The sequence below is a fragment of the Schistocerca cancellata genome, unplaced genomic scaffold (genome assembly GCF_023864275.1).
Source record: "Schistocerca cancellata isolate TAMUIC-IGC-003103 unplaced genomic scaffold, iqSchCanc2.1 HiC_scaffold_1100, whole genome shotgun sequence".
Taxonomy (NCBI): Eukaryota; Metazoa; Arthropoda; class Insecta; order Orthoptera; family Acrididae; genus Schistocerca; species Schistocerca cancellata.
The window spans coordinates 5,655,647-5,678,820 of NW_026047099.1; the positions used below are offsets into that span (position 1 = coordinate 5,655,647).

The 23,174-nt window shown below is 51.3% G+C and overlaps 9 non-coding genes and 1 pseudogene across 9 annotated transcripts; all 10 read right to left on the minus strand.

Annotated features, from left to right (window-relative positions):
* Window positions 1-298: 298 nt before the first annotated feature.
* LOC126154839 (5S ribosomal RNA) lies at window positions 299-417 on the minus strand. The gene has a single exon (XR_007532371.1). It is a non-coding gene; the product is annotated as a 5S ribosomal RNA (ribosomal RNA).
* Window positions 418-1,461: 1,044 nt separating this feature from the next.
* LOC126155779 (5S ribosomal RNA) lies at window positions 1,462-1,580 on the minus strand. Its single transcript, XR_007533218.1, has one exon. It is a non-coding gene; the product is annotated as a 5S ribosomal RNA (ribosomal RNA).
* A 7,456-nt stretch (window positions 1,581-9,036) lies between these two features.
* LOC126155427 (5S ribosomal RNA) lies at window positions 9,037-9,156 on the minus strand (annotated as a pseudogene).
* A 7,762-nt stretch (window positions 9,157-16,918) lies between these two features.
* Window positions 16,919-17,037, minus strand: LOC126155575 (5S ribosomal RNA). The gene has a single exon (XR_007533028.1). It is a non-coding gene; the product is annotated as a 5S ribosomal RNA (ribosomal RNA).
* An 857-nt stretch (window positions 17,038-17,894) lies between these two features.
* On the minus strand, window positions 17,895-18,013 carry LOC126155576 (5S ribosomal RNA). The gene has a single exon (XR_007533029.1). It is a non-coding gene; the product is annotated as a 5S ribosomal RNA (ribosomal RNA).
* An 848-nt stretch (window positions 18,014-18,861) lies between these two features.
* LOC126155577 (5S ribosomal RNA) lies at window positions 18,862-18,980 on the minus strand. Its single transcript, XR_007533030.1, has one exon. It is a non-coding gene; the product is annotated as a 5S ribosomal RNA (ribosomal RNA).
* Window positions 18,981-19,838: 858 nt separating this feature from the next.
* Window positions 19,839-19,957, minus strand: LOC126155579 (5S ribosomal RNA). The gene has a single exon (XR_007533031.1). It is a non-coding gene; the product is annotated as a 5S ribosomal RNA (ribosomal RNA).
* An 858-nt stretch (window positions 19,958-20,815) lies between these two features.
* LOC126155580 (5S ribosomal RNA) lies at window positions 20,816-20,934 on the minus strand. Its single transcript, XR_007533032.1, has one exon. It is a non-coding gene; the product is annotated as a 5S ribosomal RNA (ribosomal RNA).
* Window positions 20,935-21,795: 861 nt separating this feature from the next.
* Window positions 21,796-21,914, minus strand: LOC126155581 (5S ribosomal RNA). The gene has a single exon (XR_007533033.1). It is a non-coding gene; the product is annotated as a 5S ribosomal RNA (ribosomal RNA).
* Window positions 21,915-22,771: 857 nt separating this feature from the next.
* Window positions 22,772-22,890, minus strand: LOC126155582 (5S ribosomal RNA). The gene has a single exon (XR_007533034.1). It is a non-coding gene; the product is annotated as a 5S ribosomal RNA (ribosomal RNA).
* Between the last annotated feature and the right edge of the window lie 284 nt (window positions 22,891-23,174).

Sequence of the window (23,174 nt, forward strand, 5' to 3'; positions counted from 1 at the left end):
CGAGACGAGACGACTAAGGAATAAATTCGTGGTTACAAATCAAATTTGGAACTCTACACTCCTACACAACAATAGGCGGTGACGTATTTCAGAAATCACCTGCCGATTCGTACTGTTTTGTCGTTTTCAAAGTCTTCTTGGCAAACTTGGTTAGCACATTCTCCCTCAAACTGAGTTAATTATTGCATTTTCGTACCATTAGAGTAGTTTAAAAGGCTTAAGGAAGCATCTTTGTCACAACAGAAAGGTAGTTTGAAAATTGGGTTGGCGACATAACAAAAAAAAAAAACAGGAAGGGAGCCAACAGCACCCGGGTTTCCCAGGCGGTCACCCATTCAAGTACTAGCCGGGCCCGATGATGCTTAACTTCGGTGAACGGACGAGAACCGGTGTATTCATCATGGTATGGCCGTTGGCGCTCATCTAATGTAGGAGCACGGCAGAATTCGCGTTCGGCTTTTCTCCCAACACACAAAATGTTAGTTTCCGGCCCCATTTGACGAAAGCGCTTCCTTCCGCAACCGCCAGTTCCTCGAGGACGGCGCGGGGAGGCGCGCCCGGCGTCCCAGCAGAGTGACGGCCGAATTGGCGGGCGCACCGCCGCGTGTGTGAGACGCACTGCTGCTCGTTGCTCCCCCTGTCATTCGCTGGGCGCGTGCAGCCTTCGACACTAGCGGAGGACGCATCTTGTCCCTGGTGTTCAGCGGAAGGCCTGTGCGGGGTGTGGCAGTGTCGTGCTGGAGGGCCCACTGGTAGCGATGTGGGCTTCTTCGCCTCGCCTCGCCACACACCAGGTGTCTGCGTAGTTTGCAGTGCATTCGCACCATTCCTATCCCTGTCCCTGTCCCCGTCCCGACTTGTCCCGACTTTGCTCGACTGCCGCTCGCTGCCGCTCGGGTCGTGGTCCATATGACAGCGCAAGCACGACAAACGTCTGCGGGACGAGACGAGACGAGACGAGACGACTAAGGAATAAATTCGTGGTTACAAATCAAATTTGGAACTCTACATTCCAACACAACAATAGGCGGTGACGTATTTCAGAAATCACCTGGCGACATAACAAAAAAAAAAACGGGAAGGGAGCCAACAGCACCCGGGTTTCCCCAGGCGGTCACCCATCCAAGTACTAGCCGGGCCCGGCACGAGAACGGTTGGTTTTTTTTTATTTATTTATTTATTTAGTTACTTTTCGGAATTTAGCACTGCTGCGTAACAGTAGGCTCTGGCGCATTTCAAGAACACATCTGTCGATTGGTAGTGTTTTGTCATTTTCAACGAGTTCCTAGCACTCTTCCTTCGCGCATTCTTACTCAAACCGAGTTCATTACCGTAATTTCGTATCTTACGTTTAATACAGTACTTTAAAATGCTTGTGGAAGCATCTTTGTCGACACCTGAAAGTTATTATGAAAAGAGGCCTGGCAGGTGTAGCGACGTAAAAATGAAAAAATGAGAAAGAGCCAACAGCACGCGGTGTTCCCAGGCGGTCACCCATCCAAGTACTAACCGCGCCCGATGTTGCTTAACTTCGGTGATCGGACGAGAACCGGTGTAGCCAACATGGTATGGCCGTTGGCGTCCTTATACTGTAGCCGCACCACGGAGGAAGCATTCGCCTCTTCTCCCAACACACGCAATCGCCGCTTTCCGTGGCACATTTGACGCAAAGCGCGTCTTTCCACCTCGAAGGTGGCGCGGAGTGCGCGCTCGCCTCGGCGTCTCATAGGCGACTGCCGAACGTAGGTAAGACGCACAACACAGCTGCTCGATGCACCGCCTGTCATTCGTTTGGTGCGTGCGGCCTCCGACACCCACTGGCGACGCGCCTTGTTCCTGTTATCCGGCGCAGGGCTTGCGCGCGGCCGGGCGGCGGGGGCACTGCGCGGGGTGTTGCAGTGTCCTGCTGGACCGACGGAAGCTTTCTCACCTGCCTGACACACGCCGCGCTTCCAGATTTATGCGTAATTTTGCTCGACTGCCGCTCGCTGCCGCTCGGGTCGCGGCCCATATGACAGCACAAGCACGAGAAACATCTGCGAGACGGGCGCGGGCCTGACCGGCGTGTCCGAGACGCCGTGGGCGGCCGTTCGGAGCTACTAGAGCAGCGCTGTGCCGTGCCATGGAAAGGTGCGAAACCAAGGACAGAAGACACAGAATTTTTGTTTACAAATTTGCACGTGTACACTGCTACAAAACAATAAGCCCGGACGTATTTCGGAACATTTCTGCCGCTTAATACTGTTTTGTTATTTCCAGAGACACTTTGGAAATCTTCCTTGGCACACGCTTCTTCAAACTGAGTTCCCTAATATCGTATCTTTTGTTTATTACAACAGATTTAAGTCATTGTGGAAACATCTTTGTCGCATCGGAAAGGTAGCGTGAAGAGACGGCTGGCAGGGCTGGCGACAAGAAAGCAAAATATGAAGACAGCCAGAGATCCCAGGCAGTCGCCGATCCGAATACTAACGTTGTTGCTTAACTTGGGTGATGGCACGAGAACGGTTGTTTTTTTTTATTTATTTATTTATTTAGTTACTTTTCGGAATTTAGCACTGCTGCGTAACAGTAGGCTCTGGCGCATTTCAAGAACACATCTGTCGATTGGTAGTGTTTTGTCATTTTCAACGAGTTCCTAGCACTCTTCCTTCGCGCATTCTTACTCAAACCGAGTTCATTACCGTAATTTCGTATCTTACGTTTAATACAGTACTTTAAAATGCTTGTGGAAGCATCTTTGTCGACACCTGAAAGTTATTATGAAAAGAGGCCTGGCAGGTGTAGCGACGTAAAAATGAAAAAATGAGAAAGAGCCAACAGCACGTTTTTTTTTTTTTTTTGTTTTTTTTTTTTTTTTGTTTTTTTTTTTTGTTTTTTTTTTTTTTTTTTTTTTTTTTTTTTTTTTTTTTTTTTTTTTTTTTTCGGGCCTCCCAACTCCCCTTATAGCCCGGCCTTATCGCTCTCCACAATACGCCTTCTTCGGCGAGCTTCTCAGCTATAAAACGATGCTGTTGGTAGTGCTGGTTGAAGAACGGAGAGGGGGCGTAATAGGTGCTCCTTCTCGCTGGTCGCAGATGGTATGCGCCGGATGGAGCGAGAAAGGGTCCTCGTCTGATGACGTAGGAACGGCACGTTCATCGAAGGGGAACGCAAAACTCAACAACGTTGAAAATAATGAGAAGTAAGTAAAGAAAGCCAAACGGAAAAGTTCTTCCATAAATCGGCGGTAAGAATTCTACCGACCAAATGTGGGGGAAAGAAAACGAAGAAGAATGAGTGTGCAACAAAAGAGCAATTCGCAAACCTGCGTCAAAAAATAAATAAGGCCCGGGAGGTCCCTCTAACAAAGTATGGAAAGCAAAGTAAAGTAACATATCCGCTTCTCGCCGTTACTTGTGGTGAAGAAAAAAAAAAAAAAGATGAAATGAATAACGGAAAGGAGACGTATGCCCTAAATTGAACGGAAGTAGGAAAAGAAACAAACCGCCACATTTCTACAGGCGGTAAAGAACAACATAAAAATCAAAAGATGGTGTTCGATCGCAGCACCAAGACACGAAAACCATGCAGAAAGTAAACAACCAAAAAGGCAGGGCATTGCTTTCACACACAAGATTGGTAGCGAAACGACAACGTCACACAAAAAATTGGAACACAAAGGATTAACAGAAACAAAACTTCCGACGTGACACTTGTAAGGTAGTCACGTAGCTCCGGAGATCGTAAAAACAAGAAACAAGAAACAAGAAACTGTCACAGTTCGTCATCATTATGATGGTCAAGGTGAGTCCAACTACAAAAAAAAAACATGTCCAAAAATTTCTCTTCCAGTGTTCGTTCCCTTATATCACAGTCACAGGAATAGTTATATAATTATACACACATTGAGATAAGTCACTGTTAAGGAGGGGTCATGATCGAGTGGAATGCATGTGACAAAGCCACGTGCAGAAAGTTTGCGAACGTCGCGGAATAGGTTCTTCTGGCGCGTTCTTCATTGTGGAAAGTCCATAGACGGGTGAGAAAAGTCACAACATCGGTAATTTTGAGACTAAATATGGCATGAATAGTGTGTCCATATAACCAGATGGTGGCATTCCGCTTGGTGGACGGGTAAGGCTTCCACTGAGGCACTAGCGCGTCCGTCACAGTAACCTGCCTGACAGTCACTCTATTTAGGAGACGAATCATATCCCGCGCACAGTACCAGACGTCCCGGAACCTGGAGCAGTCGAAGCGATGCTCGATGTCGTCCGGGACTCCGCATGCCTCGCACTGGCTGGATCGGATGAGGTTTATTGAGTGGAGCTTGCAGTTGGTGGCAACAGTGCGGTTGACCACCCTGTACCACGTGGCCCTCACGTCAGCTGGTATGACGCGTGAACTGATGTTCGTCCACACGGCGCTCCAATCATATTGCGGCAGACGGAGCTCCCACTTATTGGGCGGTGGTCGTCCGCGGATGACATCCGCAATGTCGCCGACCGCATGGCCGCGTACGTCGTGGAGACTGACGTAGCTATGCGTAAGGTAGTAACGGCGCACGTGGGAGATAGAGAACGGGATGCTGGTGACGTAAACCGGGGCGGTGACAGAACGTGGCCGGTGCCGGTGAAAGAGAACCGCCGTGGGGCTGCCTAAACCTTTGCCAATTAAAACGTTGGTCCGTTTATAAAATAGTGCCTCACATTTAGCGTTAAAATCGACAAGTCCTAGACCACCTTCCGAAGGTTTCAGGGTGCATGTGGCCATGGCGACCTTAAAAACATCGCCTTTCCACAAAAACCAATAAAATGCATGCCTGATGGACCGTGCGACCTGCTTTGGTACCGGCAAGATCTGCGCCAGGTACCACGCCCTTGCCAGAATGGTTGTATTAATAAGCGCAACTTTGTCCGCCAGTGCCAAGTTGCGCGGCGCATGAATCTTTACCACGGCGCGCACTTTATATAGAGTGGACCGCCAATTGAGAGCTTGCATCTGTTGTAAGTTATCCGACAGTGTCACGCCGAGCACCTTAGACTGGCGTTTGACGCAGTACCAGTGCCGGTATTCAGTACGCATGCGCTCCGTCAACGGGAGGAGAACCGTCTTACGCGGATTGACTACGGCGCCTGTCGCCCGTTCGTATTGCTGCAGGACGCCATAGAGGCGGTCGATGTCGTCTGCCCGTTCGATGAAGACGCCCAAGTCATCGGCATAGGCGCGACACACAAGCCGGTCGTCGCCCACGCGAATCCCTCTACAAGTGCGGCCAATGGTACGGAGGAGCGGGTCCAGGGCGATCGCAAACAGTGCCATAGATAGGGGGCAACCCTGTCGGACCGAGCGGCTAATGTGGATCTTGGCGCTGGCGATACCATTTACGATAACGCGCGACGTGGCACTACGTAATATATTACTTATCATGGCGGTGAACTTGGTCCCGAAACCCATGCGAGTCATCAATTTGCTAAGGTAAAAGTGACTGACACGATCGAACGCTGTTTTAAAATCGACTAACAAAATTCCGGCATAGCGAAGCCTGCTACTTCTCGCGTGGCCGATGCAATCCCTGTAAGCTAAAACAGCGTCAAAAATATTGCGATCCCGAATAGCACACGACTGCGAGTCATCTAAAACTTTTCCCAGAACTTGCTTAAGTCTATTGGCAATGCACCTGGCCATTATTTTGTAATCCGAATTGAGAAGTGTAATAGGGCGCACATTCTCTACACTCGGCGTCGCAGTCGATTTTGGAATCAGAACGATACGTCCTTCTTCAAAGTCCTCCGGGATTGCCGCGCCGTTTCGGATGTCATTAGCTATTTCCGTTAAAAGTTCACTAAAAGAGTCTAAAAATGTTAGATAAAACTCCGCTGGGATGCCGTCTTTCCCGGGGGATTTCCCGGTCTGACTGCCTTTAACGGCATCCTCTATATCATCCGCGGTATAAACTGCGTTAAGATTGAGTCTATCTCGTCGCGTTAAAAGATGCGGCACGTGACTTAAAAGATCATTGATTGCGGCGGCATCGACAGCAGTGTCGGTAAAAAGTGAAGTGGTTCTGATCCCGGCGGCGAGCGTCCACGTGTTGAGCCGTAACTTTGCTCGGCGGTACCTCTCCCTACGGAGGTGGTACGCAGATACCGTCTCGCCGGGCACGGCGCCCACAGGCTGGCTCCGCCGCACCGTCCCCTCACATTTCTGCCGCAAATCCCGGAGCAACTTTGCTTTAAATTCGCGCAGGGTGGGCAACAGTTCCGGCTGCGCAGTAACGCGCTGCGCGAGCTCACGCAAACACTGGCGGTAGAAGTCAGCCGTAGCCCGGCGCCACCGTGCCGCCTCGCGACTAAAATCAATTAAAAATTTTCTGACCGCCGGTTTGGCCACCGTGGTCCACCAGTAAATAGCGGTGGAACCGACCGGTCGGCACCGCACAAGGTTGTGCCACATAGTTAAAAAACTCGTTTTAAAAGAGGGATCATTTAAAATTCTGCAGTTTAATTTCCACACAGATTTAAGTGTCGAACGTGGGCACATGCCTAAATTTAACTGACAAATGTAACTACAATGGTCAGAAAAAATCACCGGTTGCACCTCTGCAGTGACAACGGCATGTGCAAGCTGTGGCGAGACGTAAATTCTGTCTAAACGACTATGTCCGGTAGCATAAAAATACGTAAATTCTGTACGGTGGGGGTTGAGAACCCGCCACGTGTCTCGCAGCTGTAAACCAGTAACCAACGTCTTCAATTCGTCACACCGGTTTGGCTGTGGTTCCTGATCGCGATCGTCAATTACACCATTAAAATCACCCCCGAGGATAAAATTATCTCTATTTTGATATAAAACCTGGCACAGTTCATGAGCATAAAAATTATTCCGCGCAGGTTTGTTGCCAGAGTGCGCGTAAACATTAACAAATGCGTAGCCATTAATTTCACAAACTATGACCCGCCCATTTGGTAAGCATTCTATATTTTGCACCTCAATGTCCGATCGGACTAAAATAACAGTGCCTGTGCTGTCATCCGCGATGATATTATCATACGCAGTGAACTCGTTAAAATCACGGATAAAAGATAATGCTTCAGCGGTCACCTCTTGTAAAAAAGCTACCTGACAACCACTGTCAGTTAAAAAATTATGCAGCGCGATCGCTTTGTGATGGCTACGCATTTTATTAACGTTGGCCGTGAGGACCGTGAACTGATTACCAGCAACCATAAAAGAAGAAAACAAAGAAAACACAGATAAAACAGTGAAAACACTCACAAGATAAAACGTTAAAATACAAATACGACTCAGCATGGGTTATCGTCGACCTGCTTAAAAGACGGAATGCCACACATGAAGTAATTGGAAATTAATCATCAGGCGGCTCATCACCCCACGCCCCCGGTCGGGTAACAGGTGGGGACGCCCCCGCGACAGACATCGTGGACAAGTCGCTACGAGACTGCGCTACTACAGCGTCCTGTGTAACAGGGCGCACGCTCGTAACCGGAGGCGTATCTTTCACGGCAGGTTGTGGAACCGATTCACTGGGAGGGAGCGCGTCCGATTGGTGGATGACCGATTGCAGATGCCGGACCACTTCGGCCCTGTGCGCTTCCGAGCCCGCAGCCTGGCCGCCGCCAGCACCGCTGCCGTCCGCTCTCGCGCCTACAGCTGATCGGGTCACGTGAGCGGCCGCGCCGGGCCGAACCTCCGCGCTTCCGCGCTGCCCCCCCTTACGCCGCTGCCGTTTTGGCTTCCCTTGAGATAGCGGCCTCCTAACAGGTGACGGACTACGCTCCCGTCTCGTGGACGACCGTCTAGAATCGGTCGAGGAACTTCTACTTCTGTCGCGCCTATCGTTGTCGGGGTCACTACGCGACCGAACCGACGCACCGACAGAAGAAGACGAGTCTTGTCTGTCGAGAGGGGGGGCAGTGTCCACGTGTGCACGGCTTGCCGTGACGACATGCGACACTTCCGTCACCTGAGCGGGCGGGACAAAAACTGCACGGTCCACGTTCTCTAAAGACACAGATTGATCTACCGCCACCACACTGTGACTGACCGTGGGGGTGGGTGTCGTTTCAGAGACCAGTTCAGGTAATGGTTCTACGGCCGCTAGGGCGGCAACGGCCGGGGCGGGTTCGGGTCCTGTGACGGGTGTTGTGGCACGCGCGTCTGTCTCTGTTGAGGCTACCGCGTTTAACATTACGGAACCACTATCAATCTGCATGGTCTCCGGAACAGTGGCAGGGGACGCGTCCATATCTGCCGGAATATCGACACGGCGAGCCGCCGGCGGGGGGGCGCCTAAGGCGACCGCCGCCCAATTCATAGGTTCGCTACCGTGTTCACCCAGAGGCAGTTGTAAAGGACCCTTACGCCGTGGACAATTTTGGCGAAAGTGATCCGGTCGATTACAGAAAGAACACGTTTGCGGCTGCCCACTGTACGTAACAAATGCACGGTGCCCGGACATGTAAACAAATGATGGCACATGCTTTCGCACAATCATTCGTACACTTCGCACTCCATTTTCACATTGTATGGGGTACGCGGCAGACCATTTTTCTTTAACAACGGAAAGCACGGTGCCGTAAGGGCCGAGACATCGCGAAATGGTATCGTTTTTTACTTCGAAAGGCAGATTAAACACCCTGACAGTTCGTATGCCAAAACCAGCGTTCGTCACTTTAACGTCACTCACGGTTTGATTATCGTGCTTAAACTGCCGCACACCATCATTTACGTTAACAACTGTATCACACAGTTCCGAACTACTTAACTTCAAAAACACTGAATTTAAAAAGGTGTCCAATTGAAGTCCGAAAATGTCACTAGCCGGGATTTTCAAATCGTTAAGGATCCAATGATGAATGTCGAAAGCGGTCGGACGAGGTACCGATCGGCTAAATTCGCACTGAATATTATTGTTCCTATCTTCACTTTCCATCATGGTCAGTACGTACCGTTAAAGAAGCAAAGCAAGCAAGTCGCCTCGCGAACACCACACGCTGCGGCGCGCAGAACGTAAACACCACGGGCCGGCGGAGCGCAGAGCACCGAGGTGTTGCCTGGCGGGCAGCCAGACAAGTACTAACCGCGCCCGATGTTGCTTAACTTCGGTGATCGGACGAGAACCGGTGTAGTCAACATGGTATGGCCGTTGGCGTCCTTATACTGTAGCCGCACCACGGAGGAAGCATTCGCCTCTTCTCCCAACACACGCAATCGCCGCTTTCCGTGGCACATTTGACGCAAAGCGCGTCTTTCCACCTCGAAGGTGGCGCGGAGTGCGCGCTCGCCTCGGCGTCTCATAGGCGACTGCCGAACGTAGGTGAGACGCACAACACAGCTGCTCGATGCACCGCCTGTCATTCGTTTGGTGCGTGCGGCCTCCGACACCCACTGGCGACGCGCCTTGTTCCTGTTATCCGGCGCAGGGCTTGCGCGCGGCCGGGCGGCGGGGGCACTGCGCGGGGTGTTGCAGTGTCCTGCTGGACCGACGGAAGCTTTCTCACCTGCCTGACACACGCCGCGCTTCCAGATTTATGCGTAATTTTGCTCGACTGCCGCTCGCTGCCGCTCGGGTCGCGGCCCATATGACAGCACAAGCACGAGAAACATCTGCGAGACGGGCGCGGGCCTGACCGGCGTGTCCGAGACGCCGTGGGCGGCCGTTCGGAGCTACTAGAGCAGCGCTGTGCCGTGCCATGGAAAGGTGCGAAACCAAGGACAGAAGACACAGAATTTTTGTTTACAAATTTGCACGTGTACACTGCTACAAAACAATAAGCCCGGACGTATTTCGGAACATTTCTGCCGCTTAATACTGTTTTGTTATTTCCAGAGACACTTTGGAAATCTTCCTTGGCACACGCTTCTTCAAACTGAGTTCCCTAATATCGTATCTTTTGTTTATTACAACAGATTTAAGTCATTGTGGAAACATCTTTGTCGCATCGGAAAGGTAGCGTGAAGAGACGGCTGGCAGGGCTGGCGACAAGAAAGCAAAATATGAAGACAGCCAGAGATCCCAGGCAGTCGCCGATCCGAATACTAACGTTGTTGCTTAACTTGGGTGATGGCACGAGAACGGTTGGTTTTATTTATTTATTTATTTATTTAGTTACTTTTCGGAATTTAGCACTGCTGCGTAACAGTAGGCTCTGGCGCATTTCAAGAACACATCTGTCGATTGGTAGTGTTTTGTCATTTTCAACGAGTTCCTAGCACTCTTCCTTCGCGCATTCTTACTCAAACCGAGTTCATTACCGTAATTTCGTATCTTACGTTTAATACAGTACTTTAAAATGCTTGTGGAAGCATCTTTGTCGACACCTGAAAGTTATTATGAAAAGAGGCCTAGCAGGTGTAGCGACGTAAAAATGAAAAAATGAGAAAGAGCCAACAGCACGCGGTGTTCCCAGGCGGTCACCCATCCAAGTACTAACCGCGCCCGATGTTGCTTAACTTCGGTGATTTTTTTTTTTTTTTTTTTTTTTATTTTTATTTTTTTTTTTTTTTATTTTTTTTTTTTTTTTTTTTTTTTTTTTGATCGGACGAGAACTTTTTTTTTTTTTTTTTTGAGAGTATTTTTTTTTTCAACTAAATATACTTCATTGTAAGAGCAGGCCAGGGTGGCGGTGGAGGCAGAGTGGGCGGGGGTCGCAATCCGAGGCCCGGCCACAGTGTCTCCCTCGCCCTCCCAACCCAAGAAACAGGGAATAACGGAAAAGGTGGTGTATTGTACTCTCTTTATTTTTTTTTTTTTTGTGTGAGATCAGCATTTTTCTTATTGGTTTCTTTTTTTTTTTCTTTATTTTTTTTTTTTTATTTATTTATTATTTTTTTTTTATTTTTTTTTTTTTTTTTTTTTTTTGTTGAGATCCTTTAGGAGAACAAAGGTCCATTGTGGCCAGCGGAAACATGTCCAAAACGATGTGAGAAAGGAATACCATCCGCTGAAGGTGTGGATATAACGTGAGGAAGGAAGAACGCAAACGCGAAACACAAATAAAAAACCATTCTAGAAGGACAATGACCACAAGTCAGCAGCGGAGGCCTCCCGCCGCAAGAGAAAAGCAAAAGTAAAGAGACTCTCAAAGAAAATTTAAAAATAAAAAACACACACGAACGAGCACACTATACGTGCCAAATATGTCCGGCGCACGGTAAAGGTGAATTCTACACAATTCCGGCAGCAGCAAACATATTTCGTCTTCTCGATAAGCTGGATTTCCGTGCCCAAGAGGCAACCGTTTCAACACAAAATATCTTTAAGCACCGTCTCACAGTTCAGGGACAAGGCAATTGACAGTCCTGCAATAGTCACAAAAATTTAGGAAAAGTCAGCAATTAGGGAACAAATCGTCAAATCCAGGAGAGAAAAAAAAAAAAAACCAATATGGCAATCCTAAGGACAACCTCCCAAAATGGCGGAAGATTTGTCGAGCCGGTGAGACAAATTAACTGTCATACATCAAGAATAGAACAATGATATCATTCCGCACATTCCACCAAAAGGAACAGTGGAATGGAAAGTACATAATCATGGCAGGAGAGAAATATGTAATTTGGTAAAGGCGGTCCGTAGAGGTACATCTAAAAATCGGGCATAATTGGAAACATACTGCGGGTTACGTTTCTCCCGCCCATAGTAGTCCCAAAGATACGTCAAAAACTGCAAGCGATCCATGAGTCGAAGAGAAAAAATCGCATGTGCAGCATGCGCAGCGATCCACACGGTAGCGTTTCTCTTGGTGGCAGGATACGGCCGCCAGTCGGGAACCAGGATATACAAAGGCTGTATGGCACGCGGGGTAGTCCGATTGATCAATGCCAACATCTCACGGGTGGCATCCCATACCTCTTGAAACTGGGGGCACACAAAACGGTGTTCGATCGTGTCCTCAGCCGCGCACCGCCCGCAGAGGCCACTCGGGAGGAGATTGATTGCGTGGAGTTTCGCATTCGTGGCAACGGTGCGATTCACAACTTTATACCAGGTGGCCCGAACATCGGATGTCAACAATTTACTGGAAATGTTGGACCACACCGTCCGCCAATCGCATTGCGGCAGCCTCAACTCCCATTTGTTAGTCGGCAGAGTTCCGCGGAGGGCCTCTGCGATCGCGCTGACGCTACCCCTGCGCCGGTCGTCGCCTATCAGATAGCTAGTGTGGAGGAAATACTGGCGAACGAAATTCAATCTGTACGGGATAGCCTGGACAGAGACAGGCGCGCGGAGAGAAGCAGGGCGGTAAAGGTCGAAGAGTACCGACGTGGGGCTAAGCCCCGCATTGGCTATTACACGGTTGGTTCGGTGGAGCAAAAGGGCAGCACACTTTGAAGGAAAATCAACCATACCGACGCCGCCCCTGTCCGGCGGGAGCGTGCAAATATTGTAGGCGACTTTAAAGATTTCGCCTCGCCAGACCAACCAAGAAACAGCATGCTTGATTGCCCGTTCAATCTCCTTCGGCACCGGCAAAACTTGAGCCAAGTACCAGGCCTTGGCCAACACCTGGGTATTTACAACCGAAGCTCTATCCAGCAAAGACAAATTTCGTTTGGCGGCAGCCTGAGTCGCCGCTCGTACAGAATATAACACCGCGCGCCAATTTATCACCGCCATTTGTTGTACATTGGCAGTCATCTGGATCCCGAGAATCTTATGTCGCAACCTTACGGTATACCAATCACGACGGACAGCCCTCATGGTCGCAGTAAGCGGCAGTAAGATGGACTTACGGGGGTTCACAACCGCACCCGATGCCGTTTCAAATTGGTGAAGAATGAGGCGGAGCGTATCAATATCATCGGGACGTTGGATAAAAACACCCAAGTCGTCCGCATACGCCCGACAGACAAGCGAACCCGTACCAAACGGGACACCGTGGCAAACATTTGTTATCTTACGGATCAGAGGATCCAACGCTAAAACGAATAATCCCATGGAAAGTGGGCACCCTTGGCGGACGGATCTGTTCATCCTGAGGACATCACCGGCCTGGCCATGAAAAAGGATTCTGGATGTAGCCGATTTCAGAAGGTTAGATATCACATGCGTGAATGTTAAACCAAATCCAAACTTAGACATGACCCGCCGCAAGTACTCGTGACTAATTCTATCAAACGCGTTATGAAAATCAATGGAAAGTATCGCAGCCCGGCCGCCACGGCGTGACGAGGCAGAAGCGATACACTCACGATACGCGAGTACAGCGTCATAAATATTCCGTCCAGGTACGGCACACGATTGAGAAGGACTAATGACGGTCTTCAACGCCGGCCGCAAACGGTGGGAAAAGCAGCGTGCTATGATTTTATAATCGGCGTTTAAGAGTGTGATCGGCCGTAAAGTCACCGCACTTGGGATGCCAGTGGTTTTCGGGATGAGGACGACGAGACCCTCTAAAAATTCTTCCGGCACATCGAGACCATTATGTATTTCATTCACCATGGCAACAAAAGTATCAGTTAAAAGACCGGAAAATTTCACATAAAATTCCACAGGAATGCCGTCATGGCCAGGGGCCTTTCCCTTCGGGCTAGCCTTAACGGCGGCAGAAACATCAGCAGCTGTAAAACGCTCATTTAAAAGAAGTCTATCCTGACGCGTTAAAATAGAAGGCAGGTCGTGTAAAAACATCTGCAAGGAGGCTTCATTCAAAGGTTGAGATTGAAAGAGATTAGAGTAGTGATCGTAAATTTCGTCCTGAATCACCCGGCAATCTGAAGTCCTAAGACCGTCACGCGTTATCCAGTCGGTGAATAAAAGTTTTTCACGCCGCAGACGGGCCCGTCGTAAATGATACAATGAAAGCGGTTCCCCCAAAGTGGGATCGAAAGGCCTGCTACGGACAACAGAGCCCTGTGCCTTCCGATGCAGATGGTTTAAAATCTTCGTCTTAATTTTCCGTAACGTGGGAAGGAGTTCAGGGCGGTCGGTAACCCGAGTAATTAAATCCTGTAAACAATCGCGATAGAAAGCGACCGTCATCACTTCCCAATGGGCCTTGTCACGACAGTAATTAATGAGCAGAGTACGAATAGCCGGTTTAGCGTGACGGAGCCACCAATCGACAGTAGAACCCGCCTGTGGGCGGCTCTGAAGAAGTTGGTGCCACAACAAATGCACCTGTTCGACAAGACTGACGTCATCCAAAACACTAACATTGAATTTCCAGTAGGATCGCGAACGTTCTGGGCGAACAGACGGAACATTAAAAGCACACAAATAACCACAATGATCCGAAAAAGCGACGGGAGCAACTTCTGCCTGCAAGATTTGAGCAGCGAGGTCCGGCGATATATAAAATCTGTCCAATCTACTATGCCCAGTAGGATAAAAATAAGTAAAACCTGTAGCAGTCGGACTAAAACAAAGCCACGTGTCCTCAAGTTTAAAAGTGTCAACTAAAGTTTGCAGTGCAAGACACTTATTCGCCGTCGGCTCCTGGTCGGCATCACGCAAGACACAATTAAAATCACCACCTAAGATGATCCGTCGGTGGTTTCGATGGAAGAGCTGACATAAATCATGATGGAAAAAAGTATCCCTCAGACGTTTATTGTCAGTTCCAGAGGGGGCATACACGTTAACAAAAAATATGTCGCAGATAACACATGCCAACCCTCGTCCATTCGGTAAAATTTCTACGTGTTTATACTCTAAACCGGGCGTGATTAAAATAGCCGTACCAAAGGTCGCTTCCGGATCAATATTAAGAATTACATTATAGGCAGTAAGATGCGGGACAACGTCAGCTGTTATTTCTTGAAGGAAAACCACATCGCAACGAGCAGATTGCAAAAAGTGTAAGAGGGCGTGAACTTTACGGTCACTTCGGATGTGATTGATATTAAGGGTGAGGACGCGTAACTGGTGGAATGCACGCGTCAGGGTGGACTCTGTAACTTAAGCGGAACTAGAAAAAGTGATCCTCCTCCACATCATCAGACCACTGCATGGTGTCCGAAGGAGCAGGTGCGGCGTCCGGAACGGGCCGGGAAGCGGGGGCGGTGGGCACCGACACAGGTGGACCGTGTACGAAAGGTGCGTCGCGACGCTCTTGGACCAAAGTATCCGTCAGTCCCTCAACCGCCTGGTCGAAGGTGACGTCGACGCCCTCAGTGGGCGCCGTTTTCGAACGCTTCTTTGACCTTTTACGCTTCGGTTTTGGATCGGCAGGGGCGGACTGAGTGGAAGCTTGGGACACCTCACTTTCGGCACCGCTAGCATCCGCCTCGCCGGCGGTGGACGGGCCCGGCTGTGACGGCAATTTCCGCTTGTCTGTCGGCGGGGCGGGGACTGAAATCGGCCGTGGTGACGCGACCAACATTTCAGAAGTCTCCGGAACGGGCACGTCCGAAACACTGACGGCTGGCAAATCAGCAATACGGACCTCGCGAGGGGTGTGATCGGCAGGTAAACTTTGTTCTGACACAACCGGGGGAACGACAACTGTGGGCGGAGTCACATTGTCAGACACAGGAGCCTCAGCTGCAGGAGCGGCAGAAACCGGTCGGTCGGGCGGGGTGATCGAGGGGGGTCCAACCAACGCGCCCGCATACGTGGAGGTATCAGCAGCTTCGCGCGGCAGCTGAGCCGGCCTGCGTAAAGTGCAGGTTTGTCGCAAATGATCTGTTTTGCCACACACGGAGCACGTCTGCGGCTGCCCACTATAGCTGAGGAAAGCGCGCGTGCCAGCAATGAGCAAATACGACGGTATATGTTTCTTCAAATCTACACGGACCGTCCGAACACCACTCAGAACCCGGTACCTAAATCCTGCAGGCCACACATCATTCTCCACACTAAGCACGGTGCCAAATTCTCCGAGTTTACGAGCAATGGCCTCATTTGGGCATTCGAACGGAACATTATAAACTTTCACATTTCGAATGCCGAAGCCTGCCGGCAGAATCAAAACATCAGACAAAGCACCGTCCACGTGCTTAAACTTCTTAACTCCACCACTTTCGGTAACAAGCTTGTCTACAAAATCCGCGGTCGGAAGTTTCAAAAATACAGAGTTTTGAATAAAGTCAAGCTGGATACCGATCAAATCAGATTCGGGAATACGCAATTCGGAAAATACCCATTCGTGTACATCAAAAGGCGACGGTCTAGCCGCGTTCCTATCAAAAACACACTGTACGGAGTTAGCACGATTCATAATAAAGCGTCAATAAACTTACAGGAACTAGTAGAGAAGAGAGAACGCTGCGAGGCGCAGCACCAAACACGCGACGAAGACACCGCCTGCAGCACACGAAGGTGTCAGCAGGCACGAGCCTAACACACGTCCGGCTGGGCGCGTGCAGCCTTCGACACTAGCGGAGGACGCATCTTGTCCCTGGTGTTCAGCGGAGGGCCTGTGCGGGGTGTGGCAGTGTCGTGCTGGAGGGCGCCACTGGTAGCGATGTGGGCTTCCTCGCCTCGCCTCGCCTCGCCTCACACCAGGTGTCTGCGTAGTTTGCAGTGCATTCGCACCATTCCTATCCCTGTCCCTGTCCCCGTCCCGACTTGTCCCGACTTTGCTCGACTGCCGCTCGCTGCCGCTCGGGTCGTGGTCCATATGACAGCGCAAGCACGACAAACGTCTGCGGGACGAGACGAGACGAGACGAGACGAGACGACTAAGGAATAAATTCGTGGTTACAAATCAAATTTGGAACTCTACACTCCTACACAACAATAGGCGGTGACGTATTTCAGAAATCACCTGCCGATTCGTACTGTTTTGTCGTTTTCAAAGTCTTCTTGGCAAACTTGGTTAGCACATTCTCCCTCAAACTGAGTTAATTACTGCATTTTCGTACCATTACAGTAGTTTAAAAGGCTTAAGGAAGCATCTTTGTCACAACAGAAAGGTAGTTTGAAAATTGGGCTGGCGACATTACAAAAAAAAAAAAACAGGAAGGGAGCCAACAGCACCCGGGTTTCCCAGGCGGTCACCCATCCAAGTACTAGCCGGGCCCGATGATGCTTAACTTCGGTGATCGGACGAGAACCGGTGTATTCATCATGGTATGGCCGTTGGCGCTCATCTAATGTAGGAGCACGGCAGAATTCGCGTTCGGCTTTTCTCCCAACACACAAAATGTTAGTTTTCGGCCGCATTTGACGAAAGCGCTTCCTTCCGCAACCGCCAGTTCCTCGAGGACGGCGCGGGGAGGCGCGCCCGGCGTCCCAGCAGAGTGACGGCCGAATTGGCGAGCGCACCGCCGCGTGTGTGAGACGCACTGCTGCTCGTTGCACCCCCTGTCATTCGCTGGGCGCGTGTAGCCTTCGACACTAGCGGAGGACGCATCTTGTCCCTGGGTTCAGCGGAGGGCCTGTGCGGGGTGTGGCAGTGTCGTGCTGGAGGGCCCACTGGTAGCGATGTGGGCTTCCTCGCCTCGCCTCGCCTCGCCTCGCCTCGCCTCTTCTCACACCAGGTGTCTGCGTAGTTTGCAGTGCATTCGCACCATTCCTATCCCTGTCCCTGTCCCCGTCCCGACTTGTCCCGACTTTGCTCGACTGCCGCTCGCTGCCGCTCGGGTCGTGGTCCATATGACAGCGCAAGCACGACAAACGTCTGCGGGACGAGACGAGACGAGACGAGACGAGACGACTAAGGAATAAATTCGTGGTTACAAATCAAATTTGGAACTCTACACTCCTACACAACAATAGGCGGTGACGTATTTCAGAAATCACCTGCCGATTCGTACTGTTTTGTCGTTTTCAAAGTCTTCTTGGCAAACTTGGTTAGCACATTCTCCCTCAAACTGAGTTAATTACTGCATTTTCGTACCATTACAGTAGTTTAAAAGGCTTAAGGAAGCATCTTTGTCACAACAGAAAGGTAGTTTGAAAATTGGGCTGGCGACATTACAAAAAAAAAAAACAGGAAGGGAGCCAACAGCACCCGGGTTTCCCAGGCGGTCACCCATCCAAGTACTAGCCGGGCCCGATGATGCTTAACTTCGGTGATCGGACGAGAACCGGTGTATTCATCATGGTATGGCCGTTGGCGCTCATCTAATGTAGCAGCACGGCAGAATTCGCGTTCGGCTTTGATCCCAACACACAAAATGTTAGTTTTCGGCCGCATTTGACGAAAGCGCTTCCTTCCGCAACCGCCAGTTCCTCGAGGACGGCGCGGGGAGGCGCGCCCGGCGTCCCAGCAGAGTGACGGCCGAATTGGCGGGCGCACCGCCGCGTGTGTGAGACGCACTGCTGCTCGTTGCACCCCCTGTCATTCGCTGGGCGCGTGTAGCCTTCGACACTAGCGGAGGACGCATCTTGTCCCTGGTGTTCAGCGGAGGGCCTGTGCGGGGTGTGGCAGTGTCGTGCTGGAGGGCCCACTGGTAGCGATGTGGGCTTCCTCGCCTCGCCTCGCTTCGCCGCGCCTCACACCAGGTGTCTGCGTAGTTTGCAGTGCATTCGCACCATTCCTATCCCTGTCCCTGTCCCCGTCCCGACTTGTCCCGACTTTGCTCGACTGCCGCTCGCTGCCGCTCGGGTCGTGGTCCATATGACAGCGCAAGCACGACAAACGTCTGCGGGACGAGACGAGACGAGACGAGACGAGACGACTAAGGAATAAATTCGTGGTTACAAATCAAATTTGGAACTCTACACTCCTACACAACAATAGGCGGTGACGTATTTCAGAAATCTCCTGCCGATTCGTACTGTTTTGTCGTTTTCAAAGTCTTCTTGGCAAACTTGGTTAGCACATTCTCCCTCAAACTGAGTTAATTACTGCATTTTCGTACCATTACAGTAGTTTAAAAGGCTTAAGGAAGCATCTTTGTCACAACAGAAATGTAGTTTGAAAATTGGGCTGGCGACATTACAAAAAAAAAAAACAGGAAGGGAGCCAACAGCACCCGGGTTTCCCAGGCGGTCACCCATCCAAGTACTAGCCGGGCCCGATGATGCTTAACTTCGGTGATCGGACGAGAACCGGTGTATTCATCATGGTATGGCCGTTGGCGCGCATCTAATGTAGCAGCACGGCAGAATTCGCGTTCGGCTTTTCTCCCAACACACAAAATGTTAGTTTTCGGCCGCATTTGACGAAAGCGCTTCCTTCCGCAACCGCCAGTTCCTCGAGGACGGCGCGGGGAGGCGCGCCCGGCGTCCCAGCAGAGTGACGGCCGAATTGGCGGGCGCACCGCCGCGTGTGTGAGACGCACTGCTGCTCGTTGCACCCCCTGTCATTCGCTGGGCGCGTGTAGCCTTCGACACTAGCGGAGGACGCATCTTGTCCCTGGTGTTCAGCGGAGGGCCTGTGCGGGGTGTGGCAGTGTCGTGCTGGAGGGCCCACTGGTAGCGATGTGGGCTTCCTCGCCTCGCCTCGCCTCGCCTCGCCTCGCCTCTTCTCACACCAGGTGTCTGCGTAGTTTGCAGTGCATTCGCACCATTCCTATCCCTGTCCCTGTCCCCGTCCCGACTTGTCCCGACTTTGCTCGACTGCCGCTCGCTGCCGCTCGGGTCGTGGTCCATATGACAGCGCAAGCACGACAAACGTCTGCGGGACGAGACGAGACGAGACGAGACGAGACGACTAATGAATAAATTCGTGGTTACAAATCAAATTTGGAACTCTACACTCCTACACAACAATAGGCGGTGACGTATTTCAGAAATCACCTGCCGATTCGTACTGTTTTGTCGTTTTCAAAGTCTTCTTGGCAAACTTGGTTAGCACATTCTCCCTCAAACTGAGTTAATTACTGCATTTTCGTACCATTACAGTAGTTTAAAAGGCTTAAGGAAGCATCTTTGTCACAACAGAAAGGTAGTTTGAAAATTGGGCTGGCGACATTACAAAAAAAAAAAACAGGAAGGGAGCCAACAGCACCCGGGTTTCCCAGGCGGTCACCCATCCAAGTACTAGCCGGGCCCGATGATGCTTAACTTCGGTGATCGGACGAGAACCGGTGTATTCATCATGGTATGGCCGTTGGCGCTCATCTAATGTAGCAGCACGGCAGAATTCGCTTTCGGCTTTGATCCCAACACACAAAATGTTAGTTTTCGGCCGCATTTGACGAAAGCGCTTCCTTCCGCAACCGCCAGTTCCTCGAGGACGGCGCGGGGAGGCGCGCCCGGCGTCCCAGCAGAGTGACGGCCGAATTGGCGGGCGCACCGCCGCGTGTGTGAGACGCACTGCTGCTCGTTGCACCCCCTGTCATTCGCTGGGCGCGTGTAGCCTTCGACACTAGCGGAGGACGCATCTTGTCCCTGGTGTTCAGCGGAGGGCCTGTGCGGGGTGTGGCAGTGTCGTGCTGGAGGGCCCACTGGTAGCGATGTGGGCTTCCTCGCCTCGCCTCGCCTCGCCTCGCCTCGCCTCTTCTCACACCAGGTGTCTGCGTAGTTTGCAGTGCATTCGCACCATTCCTATCCCTGTCCCTGTCCCCGTCCCGACTTGTCCCGACTTTGCTCGACTGCCGCTCGCTGCCGCTCGGGTCGTAGTCCATATGACAGCGCAAGCACGACAAACGTCTGCGGGACGAGACGAGACGAGACGAGACGAGACGACTAAGGAATAAATTCGTGGTTACAAATCAAATTTGGAACTCTACACTCCTACACAACAATAGGCGGTGACGTATTTCAGAAATCACCTGCCGATTCGTACTGTTTTGTCGTTTTCAAAGTCTTCTTGGCAAACTTGGTTAGCACATTCTCCCTCAAACTGAGTTAATTACTGCATTTTCGTACCATTACAGTAGTTTAAAAGGCTTAAGGAAGCATCTTTGTCACAACAGAAAGGTAGTTTGAAAATTGGGCTGGCGACATTACAAAAAAAAAAAACAGGAAGGGAGCCAACAGCACCCGGGTTTCCCAGGCGGTCACCCATCCAAGTACTAGCCGGGCCCGATGATGCTTAACTTCGGTGATCGGACGAGAACCGGTGTATTCATCATGGTATGGCCGTTGGCGCTCATCTAATGTAGCAGCACGGCAGAATTCGCGTTCGGCTTTTCTCCCAACACACAAAATGTTAGTTTTCGGCCGCATTTGACGAAAGCGCTTCCTTCCGCAACCGCCAGTTCCTCGAGGACGGCGCGGGGAGGCGCGCCCGGCGTCCCAGCAGAGTGACGGCCGAATTGGCGGGCGCACCGCCGCGTGTGTGAGACGCACTGCTGCTCGTTGCACCCCCTGTCATTCGCTGGGCGCGTGTAGCCTTCGACACTAGCGGAGGACGCATCTTGTCCCTGGTGTTCAGCGGAGGGCCTGTGCGGGGTGTGGCAGTGTCGTGCTGGAGGGCCCACTGGTAGCGATGTGGGCTTCCTCGCCTCGCCTCGCCTCGCCTCGCCTCGCCTCTTCTCACACCAGGTGTCTGCGTAGTTTGCAGTGCATTCGCACCATTCCTATCCCTGTCCCTGTCCCCGTCCCGACTTGTCCCGACTTTGCTCGACTGCCGCTCGCTGCCGCTCGGGTCGTGGTCCATATGACAGCGCAAGCACGACAAACGTCTGCGGGACGAGACGAGACGAGACGAGACGAGACGACTAATGAATAAATTCGTGGTTACAAATCAAATTTGGAACTCTACACTCCTACACAACAATAGGCGGTGACGTATTTCAGAAATCACCTGCCGATTCGTACTGTTTTGTCGTTTTCAAAGTCTTCTTGGCAAACTTGGTTAGCACATTCTCCCTCAAACTGAGTTAATTACTGCATTTTCGTACCATTACAGTAGTTTAAAAGGCTTAAGGAAGCATCTTTGTCACAACAGAAATGTAGTTTGAAAATTGGGCTGGCGACATTACAAAAAAAAAAAAAAACAGGAAGGGAGCCAACAGCACCCGGGTTTCCCAGGCGGTCACCCATCCAAGTACTAGCCGGGCCCGATGATGCTTAACTTCGGTGATCGGACGAGAACCGGTGTATTCATCATGGTATGGCCGTTGGCGCTCATCTAATGTAGCAGCACGGCAGAATTCGCGTTCGGCTTTTCTCCCAACACACAAAATGTTAGTTTTCGGCCGCATTTGACGAAAGCGCTTCCTTCCGCAACCGCCAGTTCCTCGAGGACGGCGCGGGGAGGCGCGCCCGGCGTCCCAGCAGAGTGACGGCCGAATTGGCGGGCGCACCGCCGCGTGTGTGAGACGCACTGCTGCTCGTTGCACCCCCTGTCATTCGCTGGGCGCGTGTAGCCTTCGACACTAGCGGAGGACGCATCTTGTCCCTGGTGTTCAGCGGAGGGCCTGTGCGGGGTGTGGCAGTGTCGTGCTGGAGGGCCCACTGGTAGCGATGTGGGCTTCCTCGCCTCGCCTCGCCTCGCCTCGCCTCGCCTCTTCTCACACCAGGTGTCTGCGTAGTTTGCAGTGCATTCGCACCATTCCTATCCCTGTCCCTGTCCCCGTCCCGACTTGTCCCGACTTTGCTCGACTGCCGCTCGCTGCCGCTCGGGTCGTGGTCCATATGACAGCGCAAGCACGACAAACGTCTGCGGGACGAGACGAGACGAGACGAGACGAGACGACTAAGGAATAAATTCGTGGTTACAAATCAAATTTGGAACTCTACACTCCTACACAACAATAGGCGGTGACGTATTTCAGAAATCACCTGCCGATTCGTACTGTTTTGTCGTTTTCAAAGTCTTCTTGGCAAACTTGGTTAGCACATTCTCCCTCAAACTGAGTTAATTACTGCATTTTCGTACCATTACAGTAGTTTGAAAGGCTTAAGGAAGCATCTTTGTCACAACAGAAAGGTAGTTTGAAAATTGGGCTGGCGACATTACAAAAAAAAAAACAGGAAGGGAGCCAACAGCACCCGGGTTTCCCAGGCGGTCACCCATCCAAGTACTAGCCGGGCCCGATGATGCTTAACTTCGGTGATCGGACGAGAACCGGTGTATTCATCATGGTATGGCCGTTGGCGCTCATCTAATGTAGCAGCACGGCAGAATTCGCGTTCGGCTTTTCTCCCAACACACAAAATGTTAGTTTTCGGCCGCATTTGACGAAAGCGCTTCCTTCCGCAACCGCCAGTTCCTCGAGGACGGCGCGGGGAGGCGCGCCCGGCGTCCCAGCAGAGTGACGGCCGAATTGGCGGGCGCACCGCCGCGTGTGTGAGACGCACTGCTGCTCGTTGCACCCCCTGTCATTCGCTGGGCGCGTGTAGCCTTCGACACTAGCGGAGGACGCATCTTGTCCCTGGTGTT